This window comes from Quercus robur, chromosome 5 (genome assembly GCF_932294415.1).
Source record: "Quercus robur chromosome 5, dhQueRobu3.1, whole genome shotgun sequence".
Taxonomy (NCBI): Eukaryota; Viridiplantae; Streptophyta; class Magnoliopsida; order Fagales; family Fagaceae; genus Quercus; species Quercus robur.
In genome coordinates this window covers 85,089,634-85,107,704 of record NC_065538.1, presented here as the reverse complement: position 1 = coordinate 85,107,704, position 18,071 = coordinate 85,089,634, and the positions used below count along the sequence as shown (strand labels likewise).

The 18,071-nt window shown below is 30.6% G+C and overlaps 1 non-coding gene across 1 annotated transcript; it reads right to left on the bottom strand.

The window, feature by feature from the left end:
- Positions 1–13,867: 13,867 nt before the first annotated feature.
- On the bottom strand, positions 13,868–13,939 carry TRNAK-UUU (transfer RNA lysine (anticodon UUU)). The gene has a single exon. It is a non-coding gene; the product is annotated as a tRNA-Lys (tRNA).
- Positions 13,940–18,071: the final 4,132 nt, after the last annotated feature.

Genomic DNA, 18,071 nt, shown 5'->3' with positions numbered 1-18,071 from the left:
ACTTCTTCTTTCCATATTAATAGGATGAAGGGTGAGGTGGAATGTGTAACTTACCAATAAAAAAAAAAAAGAACTTCTAGACCAAGAATTGAGTTCTGGAATCACACAGAATTCATACTACAATTGAATGGCTGATCTTTATAATTAGAATTTTTTAAGAAAATAATTTTGAACTTGAAAAATGACCCAAAAATTAGGGTAGGAAAATAGAAAGTTGTCAGCCAGTCTAATTACTGAGTAAACAAAGAAAAATGTTCATCTTAAATTAGTGTCGAGTTCCATCTGAAATATTATAGTACTATTGATTGTTAAATATGGGTTTCAATGGTGTGAAGAAAACTAAACTTTCCCTATGCCAAAGTGTGCAGTTTCAGTGAACCAATGAGTTTCAATGCTCGTAAACCAGATGAAATAAATGTCTTCAGTGGAGTAACCAAAAACCGCCTTTCCATGTCAATAGTTGGAATTACCTTCGTACTTCAGCTGATTAGCCATTATGATTGTTTAACATGCTTTTATTTTTGTACATGCATGTCTACTTGGTATTAATAATGCTAGTCCTTACTATTTTGTAGATACTCATCATGGAATTCCTTGGAAAATTTACATCAACAGTGAAAAGATTTGTATAATGGATTGAAATTATTTGAACTGTCTTTAACCTTTGGTATTATTTTGCGAGATTGAGCCATTGATATACTCAGAAAAGCATTGCAAAACCTGCACTTAATTTGACTAAAATTTAATAAAAATTAGGCATAAATGCACTTTTGGTCCCTATATTTTGGGTCAATTTCTATTTTGGTCTCTACTTATTTATTTTACTGCTTTTAGTCTCTAAAATAAAAAACACATTTCATTTTGGTCCCTAACGTCATCTTACTAATGGAAATTGCTAATATAGCAAATGGAGTGTACTGTTGGCATAGTAAATGCTGACGTGACCATTAAAATATTATTAAAAAAATTATTTGGTATTTAAAATATGCCACTTTAGCATTTTAATTTAAATTTTTTTAAAAAAATAATTTCTAATTTATCAATTTTAATATAAATTGAAAAAAAAAATTTGCTTTTTGAATTTTAAAGATGGAGATTTTTTTGAGTAACTTTCTCAATTTCTATTAAACTTTCTTGGCAACCAAACACAACATAAAAGTAAAATCTTAAAAACTCAAACAAAATCTCCAAGCTCTCTCTCCAAGCTATCCCTCTCTACAAAAAGTCTCCAAGCTCAGGGTGAAGCTGGTGGAGGTGACTGAAAGTGGGTTTCGGGTGAAGGTGGGTTTCAACTAAAGGTGGGTTTTGGCTAAAGGGATTAATTGAAGGCGAGCTCTCTCTCTCTTTCTAAATCCATGGCTGAAATCCCAACTCTCTCTCTCTCTTTCTAAATTCATGGCCAAAAATCCAACTTTCTCTCTCTCTAACCCTTGGCCAAAAACCCAACTCTCTTTCTCTCTCTCTCTCGACCTTGGCCAAAAACCTAGCTCTCTCTCTAATTGTTGAAAAAAACTAGATTTAGGTCCGAAAAATATGGGTTTGTGTTTGGAGCCGAAAATTCTGGGTTTGAATTTTGTCTTTGTGTAATTGTTGTATGTATGTCTTTGGATTTTGTCTCTATGTAATTGTTGAAAAGAACTGGGTTAAGTTTTAGGTTTAGGTTTCAAAATTCTGTCTATGTAATTGTGGGCATGTCTTTGTGTTTGTGGGTTATGATTTTTGTTGACTTGGGTTTTCACCTTGTTCAAATCTGGGTTGGCAAGGAGGGTTAAGGTTCAGTCAAGGGGTTTTTTCTGACAAAAAGAGTAAAGTGTGTTGGGTTAATGGTTTTGTGGGTATTTTGTTCAAATTTGGGTGAGAGTTGTGTTTGTTGTTGTTGGTATGCATGAGGGATTGAGTTGGGTTTGTTAGAATTTGTGGGTATTTTGTACATGATTGTATTGATTAAATTTACAGATTTAAATCTATTTTTTCTTTTGGATAATTTGGTTTATGTATATATGTGGATTGATTTTGTTTTGTATGATGTTCATTTATGATTTTTTTTGGGATTTGATTTTCTTGTGTTCTTGTGTTTGATTTTCTATGTTTGTGCTCGTGTGTTCTTGATGAAGAGAATGTCAAATTTGAATTCATGTGTTGTTGATTTTTAATTCTGTTTTTCCTTTTTTTTTATTTTGTTAAAATTGATAAATTAATTTTTAAAATTCTAAGTTAATGCGGATCTGACGTGGCATTTATTAATTGCCAAATATTTTTTTTTTATTTTAATAGTTACATCAGTATTTATTATGTCAGTACTTTATTCTGTTTGCCACGTATGATATTTCCGTTAAGTAAATAATGATAGGAACTAAAGTGGAATGCGTTTGGGTTCTAAAAGCGATAAAATAAAAAAGTAAGGACCAAAATAGAAATAGGAGCAAAATATAAGGGACCAAAAGTGCATTTACGCTTACAAATTAATCAAATTCTGGTTTTGTTTCAATTTGAATGGCTTTGCTGCCAAAATTAAATGAAAAATGAACCATCTGTACATAGGCAGCCTTTGAAATTTGACCAGGGTGGTAGCGTTACTTCATCATCAAGAAATGATTGTAAGATTCCACATTCCAATGTGCATTGAAAACCCTGGCAGCACTCACAGTTTCGATGAACGTTATAAATCTTGGTAGCATGGGACCTATTCGAGGTAGTTATTTATTAAAATGAAAAATGTTTCATATTTTTTTTGGTGTGAAAAATGCAAGTCAACAGAAACAATGGAATTTCTCAAAAAAAAAAAAAAAAAAAAAAAAAAACAGAAACAATGGAAAACATGTTCTACATTCAACAGAAAAGTAGAACTAAATGAATAGGAATTTGTTTTCCATTTTTAATGTGCTTTTAAACAACAGAATATGTTTTCCCTATTGTTACATTGTAAGCCGATATCATAAATAATTGAGATGGTCTAAGAATACAATTGTTTAGCTACAATTTTTTTACAATTCTAAAGTTGTTAAATGTGAGTGAAAAGGAAAAATTGTGGGTCAATGTGAAAATGATTATTCATCACACATAGTTGATCACATCATTAAGTTATAGCATATGGCATGGCTTAAAAAGAATTGCGGATAAATTTCCGATTTTGGTCAAACTAGTCACTTTTTTTTTTTTGAGAATAACTAGTCACTTAATTATACACTCTACAAGTTTACAAATCATAAAGGGAAATTATATTATATCATATTAAACTATACTACTTATTACACCTTGCACCTTAAACTTTAGATTTTCATCCAAGTTAATGCATGACAAACTTGATTTTATGCAAAGTATAACAAAGATCATAGATTAGGGTGCAAAACGTGCATTCGAAAAGTTTAGGATGTAAAGAATAATCTAGGGTGTAATTTAGGACAGTAAAGTTTTATTTTTCCTATTATTTGTAATATTAAAATACTCTTGTGGAAATAAACTAAAATAAAATAATTTGCAAAAAAAAAAAAAAAAAAAAAAAAAAAAAAAAAAAAAGAGGAAAAGAACCACTTGTTGTTGTCGTTACTTGTTACTCACTCTGAAGGAAAGGGACCGCTTGTTCTAGGGGAACAAAACTTTGAATGGGGCTCCAATATTATGGAGTATTTTTTATTTTCTTTTGAAATCACATAAACCTTCCTTGATTTTTTTTTTTTTAATTTTTTTTTTTTTTGATAATTTGATAGATAGGAGAGGGGGGGGATTCAAACTCAAAATGTCTTCGTTGGAAAAACTAGGAGATACTAACTAGCTAGTTGAGGCAAAGCTCTTGGCAATCTTTATTATCAATAGTCTTAGAAAATTCAAATACCAGTTTGAATACTAGGATCTTCATAATTATATTAACTCTATGTAAAACTTAAACTCTCTAACTATATCTTATTTATTTATTCTCTTTTATCTATAAGGAAAGGGGATTTAAACCAAAAATATCAGCCATCACTTGAGCACCCTCTTTTGTATTACTAGTCTCACACTTTCTTTTTCAAAATGAGTTCATCATTACCTCTCCTCCAATCAATTTAGGTCATTGTTTTCAGTCACATCTTTTTCACTTGTATCATCCTCCTCATCGACATCTACACAAACAACATCCCACCATAATTTTATTCACATTTGTTCATTCCCCTAAAACCCTTCTTGAAGTGAAAGAGGCAAAGAAAGTGAAAGAGAAGTGAAATATTTTCGGTTTGAGATTATCGCCAGTTTTCAGTAGGTGTGTGTGAGAGAGAACAGAGAGAGGTGGTTTGGTGGGAAGATTTTAGCTTCTTAGATGTACAATATAGGTGAGGAAGAGAGAGAGAAAGAGATCACAAATAATTGTGAGAAGAATTGAAAGTGAGAAACCAAAGTAAAATGAAATGAACCAAAAAGAATGGTTAAATAGAGAATTTGCTGCAGGATGTCAGCCCCTTACTAGATCCAGACTACCAGTACAAGATGAGATGAGAATAAATATATACAATCCAAATGTGATTTCTTTTATAAAAATGTGTAGATTATCTTTGTTAAACCAAGAAATTAAGTGACTTTTTTATAAAAATGTGTTTCTTAGAGTTAAAGCTCTCTTCTTGCTTGATGAGCCACAAGAATGGACAATTTTGATTTAACGGCACATCACATAATGATATATAAGGTTGTATTTGTTTCCATTGGCCAAATGTCATTTTGTTTTTTGATGCTTGTTTCATGTTCAAAGTGTATTGATATAAAATACTTGTTTGTTAAAAAAAAAAAAGTGACTGAGGCACATATATTGGAGTCCAAATCTTCTATCCCTCACTTTCTGCTCCATTATATACTTCACAAATAAAAATATGCCACATGTCTATCTAATTTATTAAATGCTAGATGGACATGTGGCATGTTTTTATTTGTGGAGTATATAGTGGAGCAGAATGTATGAGATAGAAGATTTGGACTCCATATATTGAGCCAATTTTCACAGAAAAGCATTATTAAATTTGTGCAATCAAATTCATTAATATAGCTATATTAAATTTAATTCAAAAAATGTTAAGGATACTATAAATTTTATTGAAACTACTTTTAGAATAGATAATTTGATGTGAGTATTGAAAAGTGATTGTATAAAATAAAAAGAGACATCACCAACACCATTGGATCTGTGTGTTTTAATACACAAATGGATGTTGCTTTTCTAGGTTATTTGTTGTTTGTATAAGAAGGGTGTGTTTAGTGTTGTGTTTGGTTACCAAGAAAGTTCACAAAGAGAAAAGAAAATGGATTAGAGATTAATTTGTTTTAGATGTATTGTGTGATTGGTTAGCAAGAAAGTGAAAAAACCAAACGAATGAAAAAAAATCCAGACAATCATTTTTTTTTTTAGTTTAAATGAGGAATTTTTTTTTTTTTTTTTTTTTTTGTAATTTTTAATTTTTAATTCTAATTTTTTTAATGAGTTAATGGTAGGAACAAAAAACGTAGAGACATATAGTAATTTTTGTCAATAAAAAAATAGAGTCTTATATGATTATATAGATAAATTTTTTTGCACAAGGGTGAAAAAAAAAAAAAAAAAAAGAAGTAAAATTGATTGTGGACACGCAGCATCCAGAGAGATTGAGTGTCATTACTCATTACTCATTAATATTGTACAAAATGAAATAAAGTCCAAATTTAATTCCTTTTTTTTTTTTGTTATTCCATCTAGCGTTCAATTGTTTTGATAACATATCTCTATGATTTAGATTTTATTTAATCACAGTCTTGGACTGATTTGTTGTCAAAAAACTATTGAAAAAGAGTTTTATATAATTTTCACGTGGCTTACTAATCATTGTGCACATTTTTTATAGAAGAAATCATAGTGCACATGATATGTGATTTGATATTAATGTAGTCATATTTATATTTTTTTACCTATAAAAAAAATATAAAAACGAGAACATAAAATATAAGAAGAATTATTTAAATGATTCTAAATATAAAAAATAATGATGTAATTTTTTTTTTTTAGCTTACATAATATATATATATATATATATATATATATATATATTCATGGGAAATTCATTGGTTTATAAGTTCGGTGAATTTCAATGATACACTAGGCAACTCAGCACTGCAATAGCATTGTTGCCAATGCCATCTGAACCTTGGTTTGAGAAAATTGCTCCTTCAAAATTCGCTTGATAGAGAGTACAAAGGAAAGAATTATGAAGACAATGAACTGTAAATATAATTGATAAAAACTAAAAAGGAAAGAAAAGATATTGTGGGGTCCAATAATTTGTGGCCTTGGCCCACTTTACATTAAGGCCCCAAAGCCCGAACTGAGGGGAGCATTGCTAAGGACATGAAAGTCCACATTACCTTAGGACACAACCGAGGAGAATTCCATCCTCGGCATCCCGTAATACCCTAAAGGAAAGGATGAACTCAATACAGGAGCAGGGCAAGGGAAAAAGCTGCCAATACAGCAATAAAGAACTCTGTGTCTGACAGGTCCATGCCTTTCACCATGCTATTCAGCTTTTATAACCACTCCCAACCACTCCAGGTATGGGCTGATAGGACAAGTCTCAACCCTAAAAAGTGGAACTTACACGTGGACACTAGAAGGGGGGTAAATGCTAGTATAAAAGAGAAGGAGAACCAATAGAGAAGGGGATCCGGGGCCAGGAAGCCCTGGGAGAGGAGAATAACAACATTAGGCTCCTCGGACAAGGCCTAAAAACCAGAACCATTCATTGTCGCCACCAGAAGAAGTGACCCGGGCCTAACCTTTCAAGCCTATACTCTACAAAGTATATTGTTTGGGCCCTTTACGTATGAGCCCGATGTCATTCGTGGGTCGTTATTAATCGTGTCCTTACAGATATTATCTTATTTAGAAAAGAAAAATTATTAATACTATTATTAGAGTGATTTCTAATTTGAAAAGGAAGTTTTATTCTAAAAAGTGTATCTCTTGTTCAACCATTAGAAATTTTAGTAGTTGAACTAACTTGAACTCACATAATTGGTAATTTAATATACCTATAACACCCCAAGTTAAAAAAAAAAAAAAAAAAAAAAAAAAAAAAAAAAAAAAAAAAAAAAAAAAAAAATTGTCAGGTTTTCACCGACCCATGGGCCCCACCTACCCCTTAATTCCCAACCACACAAATCTCACAAAATATCTCTCCTTTCCCTTGGCCGGCCATGCCCCTCTTTCTCTTCTCTTTTCTTTCTTTTCAAAAGAACACAAACACACTTATATCTCCCTCTTTTACATTTCCACTAGTGCATCACTACACCACCTCCACACTTATTTTTCTGGCGAGTTTTATTGAGAAAAAAAAATAAAAAAAAATAAAAAAGAAACTCCATCAAAACCTCTTAAACTCCTACATCTCATCTTGTTTAAGGTAAGAGCTCTTATACTTTTTGTGGGTTTTCATATTTTGCTAGAGGTTCTTGTAATATAAGTTTTGGAAGTGATATTCTTGTGATTATGTTTATGGGTTTTGTTTTAGTGGACCTATTGTGGACCTATTTGGGTTTATGTTTATGGGTTTTGATTTGTTGGACCTATTTGGGTGAATGGTTGTGGATTTTGTACAATGGTAGCTATTTGAGATTTACCCATGGTAAAGATTTGGGGGTTTTGACTTTCTAATGTGAAACAGTTGATGAATCTAATTTTTATTATTTATTTGGAGATAGTAGAGGATTTACATTTGGGGTTTGTGATGGTGGATGTTGTTATATATGTTGTTTCATGGGTCTCTTGAAAATGGTATGCATAAATGGTGGAAAAAATTCATAAAGTGCTAGGATCACTTATGGTAAAGGAGAAGCTTTGAATGACATGATTATAAATTGGAGTCAAAGCCTTGTAAATGAAATTGTTGAGAAACTTTGGAAGTGAAATACATTATTTGTGAGGTTAAGTACTTAGGCTTGCCTAATTAATTTCTTATCTAGCGATTTATAATTCGTTGCTAGATACAATGTCAAGTCTTATGCTTATCATGATTGGTTTGTTTGGTATTTTTTAGGTTCTAGTTAATCTCCTTTTGGAGCTTTGGAACTAGGCTTTTTGCAAGTTGCAAGGTAAGCAACTTTTTAATGAGATTTTTGGAAAATAACCATGTCGTATAAAATATTGTTTTTGGGTTATACACATTTTGGGAAATTGTTTATGGAAACTATATTTTCTTAGAAAGCTTTATGTTGCAACTTTAATGTATGTGATTATTCTTGAAAATGGCATCATATTTGGTAATGCGTATGGGGAATGCATGATTTGTTAGTATGAAAAAGATAAGCATCTTTTATAAAATTCTTGGGAATGAATTTTATGGATTTATTATATTATTTGCAAATTCTAAAGATGATTTATCTTAGCTTGTATTATTTGGGAAATTTATGCAAAATATTTATGACAAGAAATGGTTTTGAGGACTTTGAGAATATTGTGGATATTTGGTTATTGAAATATTTTATGACACTACTTTGAAGTGAATTGTGTGTTTCTAATACATAAACTTGTGAGCTTTTGATGTCATTTCACCATTGTGCCATGATATTAGTGATTACCCTGTTTGTGTGACGACTCGTCTGTGTGACGACCTTGTCATGTGGCCTTGGGTGAGGTTTTTGGTTTTGAAATGGTATTGGATATTTTAATGGCTCACAATGGATAATATGTAGTTTCATAGTTACTTTGGGAAGCTTGGTGCTACAATATGTCTATTATTTTTGTCATGATGTTAAGGAAATTTATTTTCAAATACCTCAAAAGCTAAGAAGAAAACAAATAATACAAATGAGAGAGTTCAAGTGATTAATTACTACCACCTCAATGACATAATATACGAATATCTAAATTGTTTGTAGTATTCTTAACATCACTCGATTGATAAACTAAATTTATAATTTGCTCAAAATTCAAAGCCACAAAAAGTATTGGAATAGTTGTAGTCTTCAAATAGCTGTTGATTAACGTTGGGGAAAGGATCTTGTTGACTTGAACTGAACGATGAGGGCCAATCTTCACCTTCTTGGGCAATAGCATTAATCATTTGCAGCTGCTGCATTTGTTGTTGCTGTAGTTGTTGTTGTGCATTATGAAAGGCTATTTCACTCTTTGTCTTCACTAGCTCAGACTGAGCCTCAATTATTTGTTCTTGGAGTTGAGACATTATCCCAACAGTTCCATAGACTGGGTCTTCGACACGTGAACTTGCTTCGAAAGACATGCAATCCGCTGCCACAGCTCGTAAATGCGGTGGAAGTTGCTGCAATGCCAAATGATGAAAAAAAATTGAAACCAGCTTTCTTGTTTTGTTTTGTTTTTTGTTTTTGGGCAAATAAGCTAGAGAGATGAACAGCTATAAGGGACTAAATTTTGAAGTAAAAAATATAAGTAGCTTAGTTAAAAATGCACTACTAATCAATTTCAAAGTAAAATAATTTTGGGATTCTTTTTTGTCAAATGAAAATCATTAATTACTCAGGGAATTTAATTTGACAAAGAATCTATTTCAAGTGATGGTGCTCTCATGCTTTGTTGTGACAGGTATTAAAATTACACTTGTTAAAAGGTTGACAAAGAGTATATATATGGAAAATGTCAAACGGCTACATGAATAATAAAAAAGAAAAAATTCCATTAGGAGTAGAGTCAAATATTATTATTATTTTGATAAAAGAGTCAAATATTAAATTAGTTGCTCAAATAACTTAATTCCAAAATAATAATGAAGATTTGGTTAAAAATGGAAATTGAGATGAATTTAAACATATATTTTTGATCTAGTCCACTTCATTAGGTAGTAATATTCACTTATTCAAAACACTTACAAAATTTTTCTCAAGTGTTGTTTCAAGAAAATTTAGGAGGAAATGGTATTAAACAAATTTGATATTAACATAAAATGATGAACTCAAACCTTACAATGATAGGGAAAAAGAGGAAAGTAAAACATGTTCAACATTCATATTGATTATAGAAATGATTGTTTTACTTATGTGTATGTGTTGAAAGAATCCATTAAGAAACATCTTAAGGATATCATTAACACCATCTATGTGATTATTTCTATAAGATAGAAAGCTTTTCAGTCAACGACAAACAAGCTGAAATATTAATCCCTCCTCTATATATGCATATGAAATAATATGTATATAACACCTTTGTATTAGAGAGAGAGTTTTAACTTATGGTGTCCGCTCCTGATGATAGCTTTTTATTATCAGATTAAGACACCAATCAGTTTTTGGTATAGGCTGAGCTAACTTGAACCCACCCTTTGTATTAACTAATTGATAAATGAAAAATATATTACTAGTAACATGTATGTATATATGTATTTATTTATATTTGGTCATACCTCTAGCATTTTGGTAGTGTTGCTAGCACCAAAGATTTTGTGAACACAAGCGAATCTTTGTGGATTGGTGGGAGGAAAATATGGTGCAAGAACACAATCTTTAGGGCATCTCCTTCTCAAAGATTTGCAAGCTGCACATCTAGTTGAATGGGACATTGTCAGATTTTCGAGAATCTACTCAAAGATTTTCTTTCAAAACTTCTAATTATTCTCAAGAAGAGATTTGGTTTCTATGTATTTATATAATGGTGACATGTTTATATAATGGTGAAATCCAGAGATATATATATTCTTATGGTTTTTTCTTGGGAAGCTACCGACGGCTACTTTTTTTCTAAAATAGCTTCCACAAATAAGGAAACCACGTGAAGCTTTAGATTTCTTCTTTATCAAAGAAAAAAAAAAAAAGGAAAGGTGGTGACCAGTAAAAAAAAATTATAATAAATTACAGAACCAATAAAAGGTCAAACACTACTCCAAAAAGAAAAAAATTCTATTCCACATAATTTCCTTATGAAACAAAAGGTAAAAGAAGAATAAAATAGTTTTTCTTAAAGAAGGCCGGCGCAATACAATTTGAGGTCTTATACGAAAACCTTAAATGGGCATTTGTGTATTTCAATATTGCTTAAAATTAAATTTATTTATTATCCAGCAATTTAGTATGAGTTTGGATACTGTTTTATTTTGTTAAAAATTAAAAACTGAAAATAATAAAAAAATAATTTTCGGATTACTATTCACACCAAAAATACTGTTCATTTGCTTATTTGCACTGTTCATGTCCTATGAATAGTGCAAATTTCAGCTACTTAATAAATGAATTGACATTTGAAATGTGTTTTAGAAATTAGTGACACATTATTTTGTAAGCTCTATACAGTAAAATTTGCAATTTCCTTAACAATACTCATTTTTTAAAAGTGGAGGGGGGAAATTGAAAATCACTTATTGGCCCCCACATTATGGGGGCATTTCTCTCATGGGCGGAGCCAGAGTGGGCAAGGGCCAAGGGGCTTGCCCTCGAGCCTTCTCTTAAAATTTCATTGTAATGTGCCATGAGGGTCTAGCAGCCCATGTTTTTAAAAGATGTGTTTTTATAACAATGCTATAGATAAATATGCTTATGCTTATTTTTCAAAGGAATGATGCATATTTTATGTGAAGTTCACCAAAGTAAATGACTCTGACACATGAAAAAGAAAGGTAAAAAAAAGGTCATCTCAAACACCAAACCACATCACCTTTTCATCCATTTCATTATTGATATAATTAGCTTTTGTCTTGTCTCAGTTTTTTCACCTTTTTAACTATTTATTTTCTTTTTTATCATTATTTTCACAAATTTCAATTATTCTTGATACTTTTCCGAGTACTTTATTATTAAGTGATACTACAAATTTTACTATTTATGTCTAATAAATTGGCATGCTATCAATCACAAAAATTAATTTCAAACATTTATTCATTATATTGATTAATTAACACTAATCACATTTTTATCACATTAGTTTGTAAGCTTTTTGTTGTAAATTTTTGTAGCTATGGATTGGTTATTTTTGTATAGTTATTTTAATGATATGAAATATATTCATATTTTCTTACAACTGTTTAATTTATTTGTTATTATAATCGATTAATAGTTTTTAAGATTAATTTCATTTTTAATATTGTCTTTTAATTTTGCTCCCCGGACTAAAATTCTGGTTTTAACAATGATTTTCTCTAAGAGGTGAGGTGATTATATATATATATATATATATATATATATATATATATATATATATATATATATAAACCCTTCACATGAAGGTGAACCCCACTTTTATGAAACCTCCCTCATGTGAGGAAGTGAATACTTGCAAGAAATACATGATAAATTTTATCATAGCAAGGGGGCCCTAGATCATAGCCTAGGCCTACGCAACTTTATTTTGCATGTGGTGGCTGATTGTGTGCATTCTTAAGCTAAAATAAAAGAAGGGCTGCGGGGCTGATCAATTGGCTTTATACAGTTGAAGAGATTTTTGAACAAAAATCATTCAGTCAAACACTTCATGTGCATGCCGACCACTTCTTGGCCGTACTTTACATCTAATTTTGTCATATCCTATCTATCTTTTTCACTTTAAGTAAAGTATATAATATAAATGATTGCTTTGTTGAAACTTAAGTAGTTTAATCTTTTATTGCATCTTTACTTAATTAATGAGCATTACAAGTTAACTTCTTTTAAAAAATTAAAAAAATTGGGTGCATGATCTTTTATTAAAAGTATATATCACAATTTAACTTAAAAAAAAAAAAATAATTCGGGTGCCTGATGTTTTAGTTCAAAATACATTGATTAATTTGGTTATAGTTAACTCAATTGCTAATTTCGGCATATCTATTCTTTTCACTTTAAGAAAAGTATATAAATAACTACTTTGTTGAGTGATCTAATCTTTCATCATGCTTACTTAATGAGAATTATAAATTAACTCTATTTTTGGGGGTACTTGATCTTCTAGTTCAAATTAGATAAAGTTTGGTTGGTTCAAGTTAACTCAAGTTACTCAATTGCTAAAGTATTTTGGCGTCAGATAAGAGATATGTGTTTAAATATTGCTTATGCCAAAAAGAAAGTAATTCATATCTTGATCTGATAGTGAAACATGATTATGGAGTAAATCATTATAGATTTTCAATACTAGCTACCTAATTTATCCATAAATATATATATATATATATATATATATATATATATATATATATATTTAAAATAATAATATATATATATATATTTTAAAAAAAAAATAAAAACTTTTACTTTACAAATTTATGTGACTACAAATCGTTCATGTTCGAACTATGTTTGGGTCTTACTTAGAACATCAATTAGGAAAAATAATTAAAATGATTGTGTTTTATAACATGGTTGAGATGCATTTTGAGATTCATTGTATTATTGTTTTATGTGAAAATAAAAATATGGGTGTGTCTCATCTTATGAACAATTTATTGTTTATTAACTTAATTTTCAAAACTTTTTAATGGTTTACACTTTAGAAACAAACTTTTAAGAGGTTAAGTTTTATTCTCAAAACTTAAGAGGGTTTTGTGGTTTACGGGGAAATTCTGTTCCTCAATACTTAGCAAGAAAAAAAATAAAATAAAAGAAAAGAAAAAGAGACCAATAGGAAAAATTGCTGCTGTCTCTAGGTCTTATATTTAGTTGTGCCCACTGAACTGAACCGTTGAAATGGAATAGTGAAAAGATTGTAAAGCTTTATTCTTGCCATTGAATACTTTTTTTGTTTTGACTACTCTTTTTGATGGTGATGCATAGACAATATTTGGATAGGTAGGTGTGAAGGACGAAGGGATTGTTGCTAATTTGCAATGCAAGAAACATTATTAATTTTTACATAGCCAATTGATTATTTATTATAGAATACTAATTTTAAATTTTAAAAACCAAAAAGAAATTACTATATCCAAAAGAAAAGATAGAGAGGAAACGCCGTCTGTGGGGATCGAACCCACGACCACGTGGTTAAAAGCCACGCGCTCTACCACTGAGCTAAGACGGCTTTTTTTCTCTTAGTACTTTATGAATTGGATTGCACTGTTGTTTGTTTGCTGAATGAATTGAATTGCACTTATAAACCCACTTCCCGTCTCTATGATCACTCACAAGTCACAAGTAGATTTAGTAGTTTCATGATCCTTTGTGTATTATCAATATGCATCACTCCTCCATGGTGGTTCTAAAAATTTTAGTTTTTAATAACTCAAAAAGTTATTTTATCTATTTTAACATCATGCTTTACAATACACCTAACATCAATGATTATTTTTTTTACCACTTCATTTAAATATTATTTCTTTATTCTTTTTCTATTATTCATATATGTCTCTTTCTATCTCTTCCTCTGTTTCTCTCTCTCCTTTGAAGTTATACCAACTAGCAAGCCAAGAACAACCACCCACAACCACCATGCACAACCCACTGCTAGCAAACCCAACCACCACAAACTCACCAACCATACCACAACCACAACCACACTACCACCAACCACCACATCACAACCCAGCAACACAAATTAGCCAAAAACCACCACACAAACCACATGGCATGATCCACCCACCACACCCCTTCCACAAGTCGATCAATGACCCACCACCACCACAACAACCCACAACCCAATCAACATCGATGAACCCAATCCACCAACGAACCCATTGGCAAAATTTGCCGAAGAAAAGATGGAGCAAACCCATTGAGATCCAAGAAAAAGAGTGTGAGAGGATTAGTTTTAGTTGAGAGAAAAGAGGGAGGCGTTGGCGTTAGAGGAAAAAAAAAAGAAAAAAAAAAAGAAAAAAGAGAGAAGAAGAGACCCTCACATGGCAGAGAAAAAAGAGAGGAGAGAGAAAAAATAGAAAATTTTTTATAATGAGAAATGGAGACAGAAATGTAGTAAAGTAATATATATATTATCCCTTCTTGCCACAATTTGTTGGTGTGAGTGTGTGTTCCAAACACTTTTATTATTATTTATTTTCTAGCCGTTGATAATTTATGAGTAAAATAGTCGTTAGGCAATAATCAATAATATAGTTGTTGGGGTTTTATGAATTATTAGTAATCAATAACTATAGACAATTATTGTCATGACTCATGAATAGCCAAAATTATATCCATCATCACACCCTTTCTTATAAGTCATATTTTACTACTTTATATTTAACTATACACAATTCTATTATATTTCTCTTCTACATATTTTTTTACATTTTGTATATTTTTTTCTAAGGAAAGATAATAGAGGGTTGTTCTTGAACCTTCATGAGTGAAAGTGCATCCATCACGAAAGTTGATGCTATATTCTAATTTTGGGGGTTGTTTGGCCTAGAAAACTAATCGCATCGAGTTTTACTCCGAGTGGAACAAATCAACATTTAAGAACAACGTTTTCATTGCATTATTTTATAGTATTGTGAGATTGTTCTAAACTATCTTTATTTTATACTCTTACTAATTATTTAAGATATTTTTTTTTATCAAAATTTGTTTATTCACTAAAATATTTCCAACACAATGAACTGCTAGTCTTGGCATTTCACTGTAGCAAGTTGTGAAAAAAAATTTGACTTTGGGCACCATTGATTTTGGGCATTTTTTGGAGTTTGAAGTGCTAAAAATAGCTTTATTTTCTTTATTTATTTATTTTTTTTTTTAAATAGTATTGGAATTGTTAAAATTGTCAATAGACCATTTTTAACAACCCGAACACCAAAATGGGTCAACATTTTTATTATATTATATTATATTATAATAGGGGGAGGAATCCTCTGCCAATGAGTTAGTGACAATAGGGTGACTAGGTGAGAACAAAGAATGAGAATGCATAAGAAAAAGAAAAAGGTATCTCTTAAAACATGTGTAATCCTATATGTTGTGAGAATGATGATTAATGTCATTGGATTAAGTTTGTCAAGTGATATTTTCTTATTCCCAACATGTGCCGAAGAACCCAAGCGTCAAAAAAAAAAAAAAAAAAAAAAAAAAATCAAACACTTCACGTAACCTCATAAAATGATATTCAATGTCATTCGACTAAGTTTGTCAAGTGAGATTTTCTTATATCCAACACGTGCCAAGAACACAAGTTTCACAAAAAATCAAAAACTTCACATGACCACCACACACGCTTTGTTTATAAAGGAGTAAAATCATTGAACATGCCTAATATTCACACCAGGACATGTCGTGACATTACCGGTTAAAGTGAGTCGGTTGGGTAAGATCAACACTTTTTAAAAAGAAGGAAATACACCTTTAGACCATTAACCCCACTTTTAATCGTGCATGGAATTTTGATTGGTTTGTTTTTCCAAATTATTGTTTAATGTGTTCACATCACGCAGAATGATAACAAAAAAGTTCATCAGCAATTTATATTCAGGGTTCAAAACTTTTTCCTTCACAATGTTCACGTGAGCTGAACCGAAGAAGTTTTCATAAAAGGATAATTTTACCATTTTTTAAGCAATGGCGGCTACAGCAACTTTTTTTCAGTGTTGTAATTAAAAAACTTAAATTGTGGGTTTGGGTGTTTGGCAGTAACTACGGCTATTTGCGAGCTTTTTTGTGGTTGTTGGATGGTGTTTGTGGGTGTACATGGGTAGAAATTGGTCATTTGGTTGTATTATTTTAATGTATTGTAAGATTGTTTATATTATTTTAATGTGTAGTATGCTAAAATAGAACTATTAATATTAGGTGTATTGTAAAGTGAGATGGTAAAATAGATAAAGTAGTGTTTTGAATTGCCAAAAGCTATATTTTTTAGCAACCTCACCTAAATGATCAATATATTAACTATTTGAAAATGAACATTTTTTAGAAGGAAAAAAAAAAAAATAGCATTTTTAAAATATGCCCTTTAAAAATAAAATTTCAAAAATCACAATAAATTAAACATTTGATTTGGGCTAATTTGATTTGAGCTTTTGGGCTAATTTACTTGTTTGGGCAATTTTTGAAAAGTGCTATGTCCACAACACTTTCATAACAAATCCTAAATGGTAAGTAGTTATTGGTTCTAATTTGAACCTACAACTAAAATTACCTCTCTCTACTACTAATAGCCAGTAACAACCTAACACTTAGGATTTATTTTTGAAAGTATTGCGAAAATGTTGGGAACATAGCATTTTTGAAAATTTTTTTGTTGAATCTTCAATGGACCAAAATTTTAGATGAATCAAATTTTATTTTTAATGGGCTCAAATTTTTAGGGGAAATTACACTTTACCATCCTAAACTGTATTTCAAATTACACTCTGCACTCTAAGCTATTCGAATGCATAGATTGCACCTTAAACTATGACACCTAATACACTTTGCACCCCGATGTTAGTTTTACTTTTATCTTAGCATTGACACTCCATTTTGCAACATGTATTTAACCTCACATGAAGAGTAAAATGGTAATTTCATCTTAGAAATAGGCATCTTAATTGTGGCCACTAGATCCTTAATTTTATTTCATTTAAATGATTTTAATGCTGTAACAATCAAATTGACTGGCTATAAGCCCTAATCGGACCATCAAATTGAAAGTTATCATCTAATCAAGTTTTAATGGTCGAGATGCACTATCACAAATTGAGTCTGACTATATGTGATTATGAACAATTGATTCCAATTGGTTATAATTATAATCAATTTGAGATTAATGACGTGTCATAATTTGATTGGCTAGGACTATATCTTATGGTAAGGTTGCACACACTTGATTAATTAGATAATCAAACATTAATTATTCAATGAGTAATTTGTGTAATTATCTTTTTAATTGGGTTAAATTTGGAATTGATTAAGTTTAAAATTGAAGTAATTGGAAACTAATTTAGGGTCCATTAATGCTAATTATGCTGAAATTATTTTTCAACAAAAGACCTTTGCTCACCATATCTTTGATATCTCTTAGAATATTTTGAACCTGCGAGTGAGATTAATTTTTTCAGAAACTATACATCTGGGGCTTCAACTTGAGCACAAGAATGAGGTAATTCCAATCAGAATTGAGAGTGATATAATTTTTCAAAGTTAGCTCTAAAAATTGTTGTATGAGCAACGGGAAAAACTGAGGTTTTAGACATTTTGCTCACTCATCACTTCCACCAACCCCCAAATTTAATGCATTAGCTTTCCCA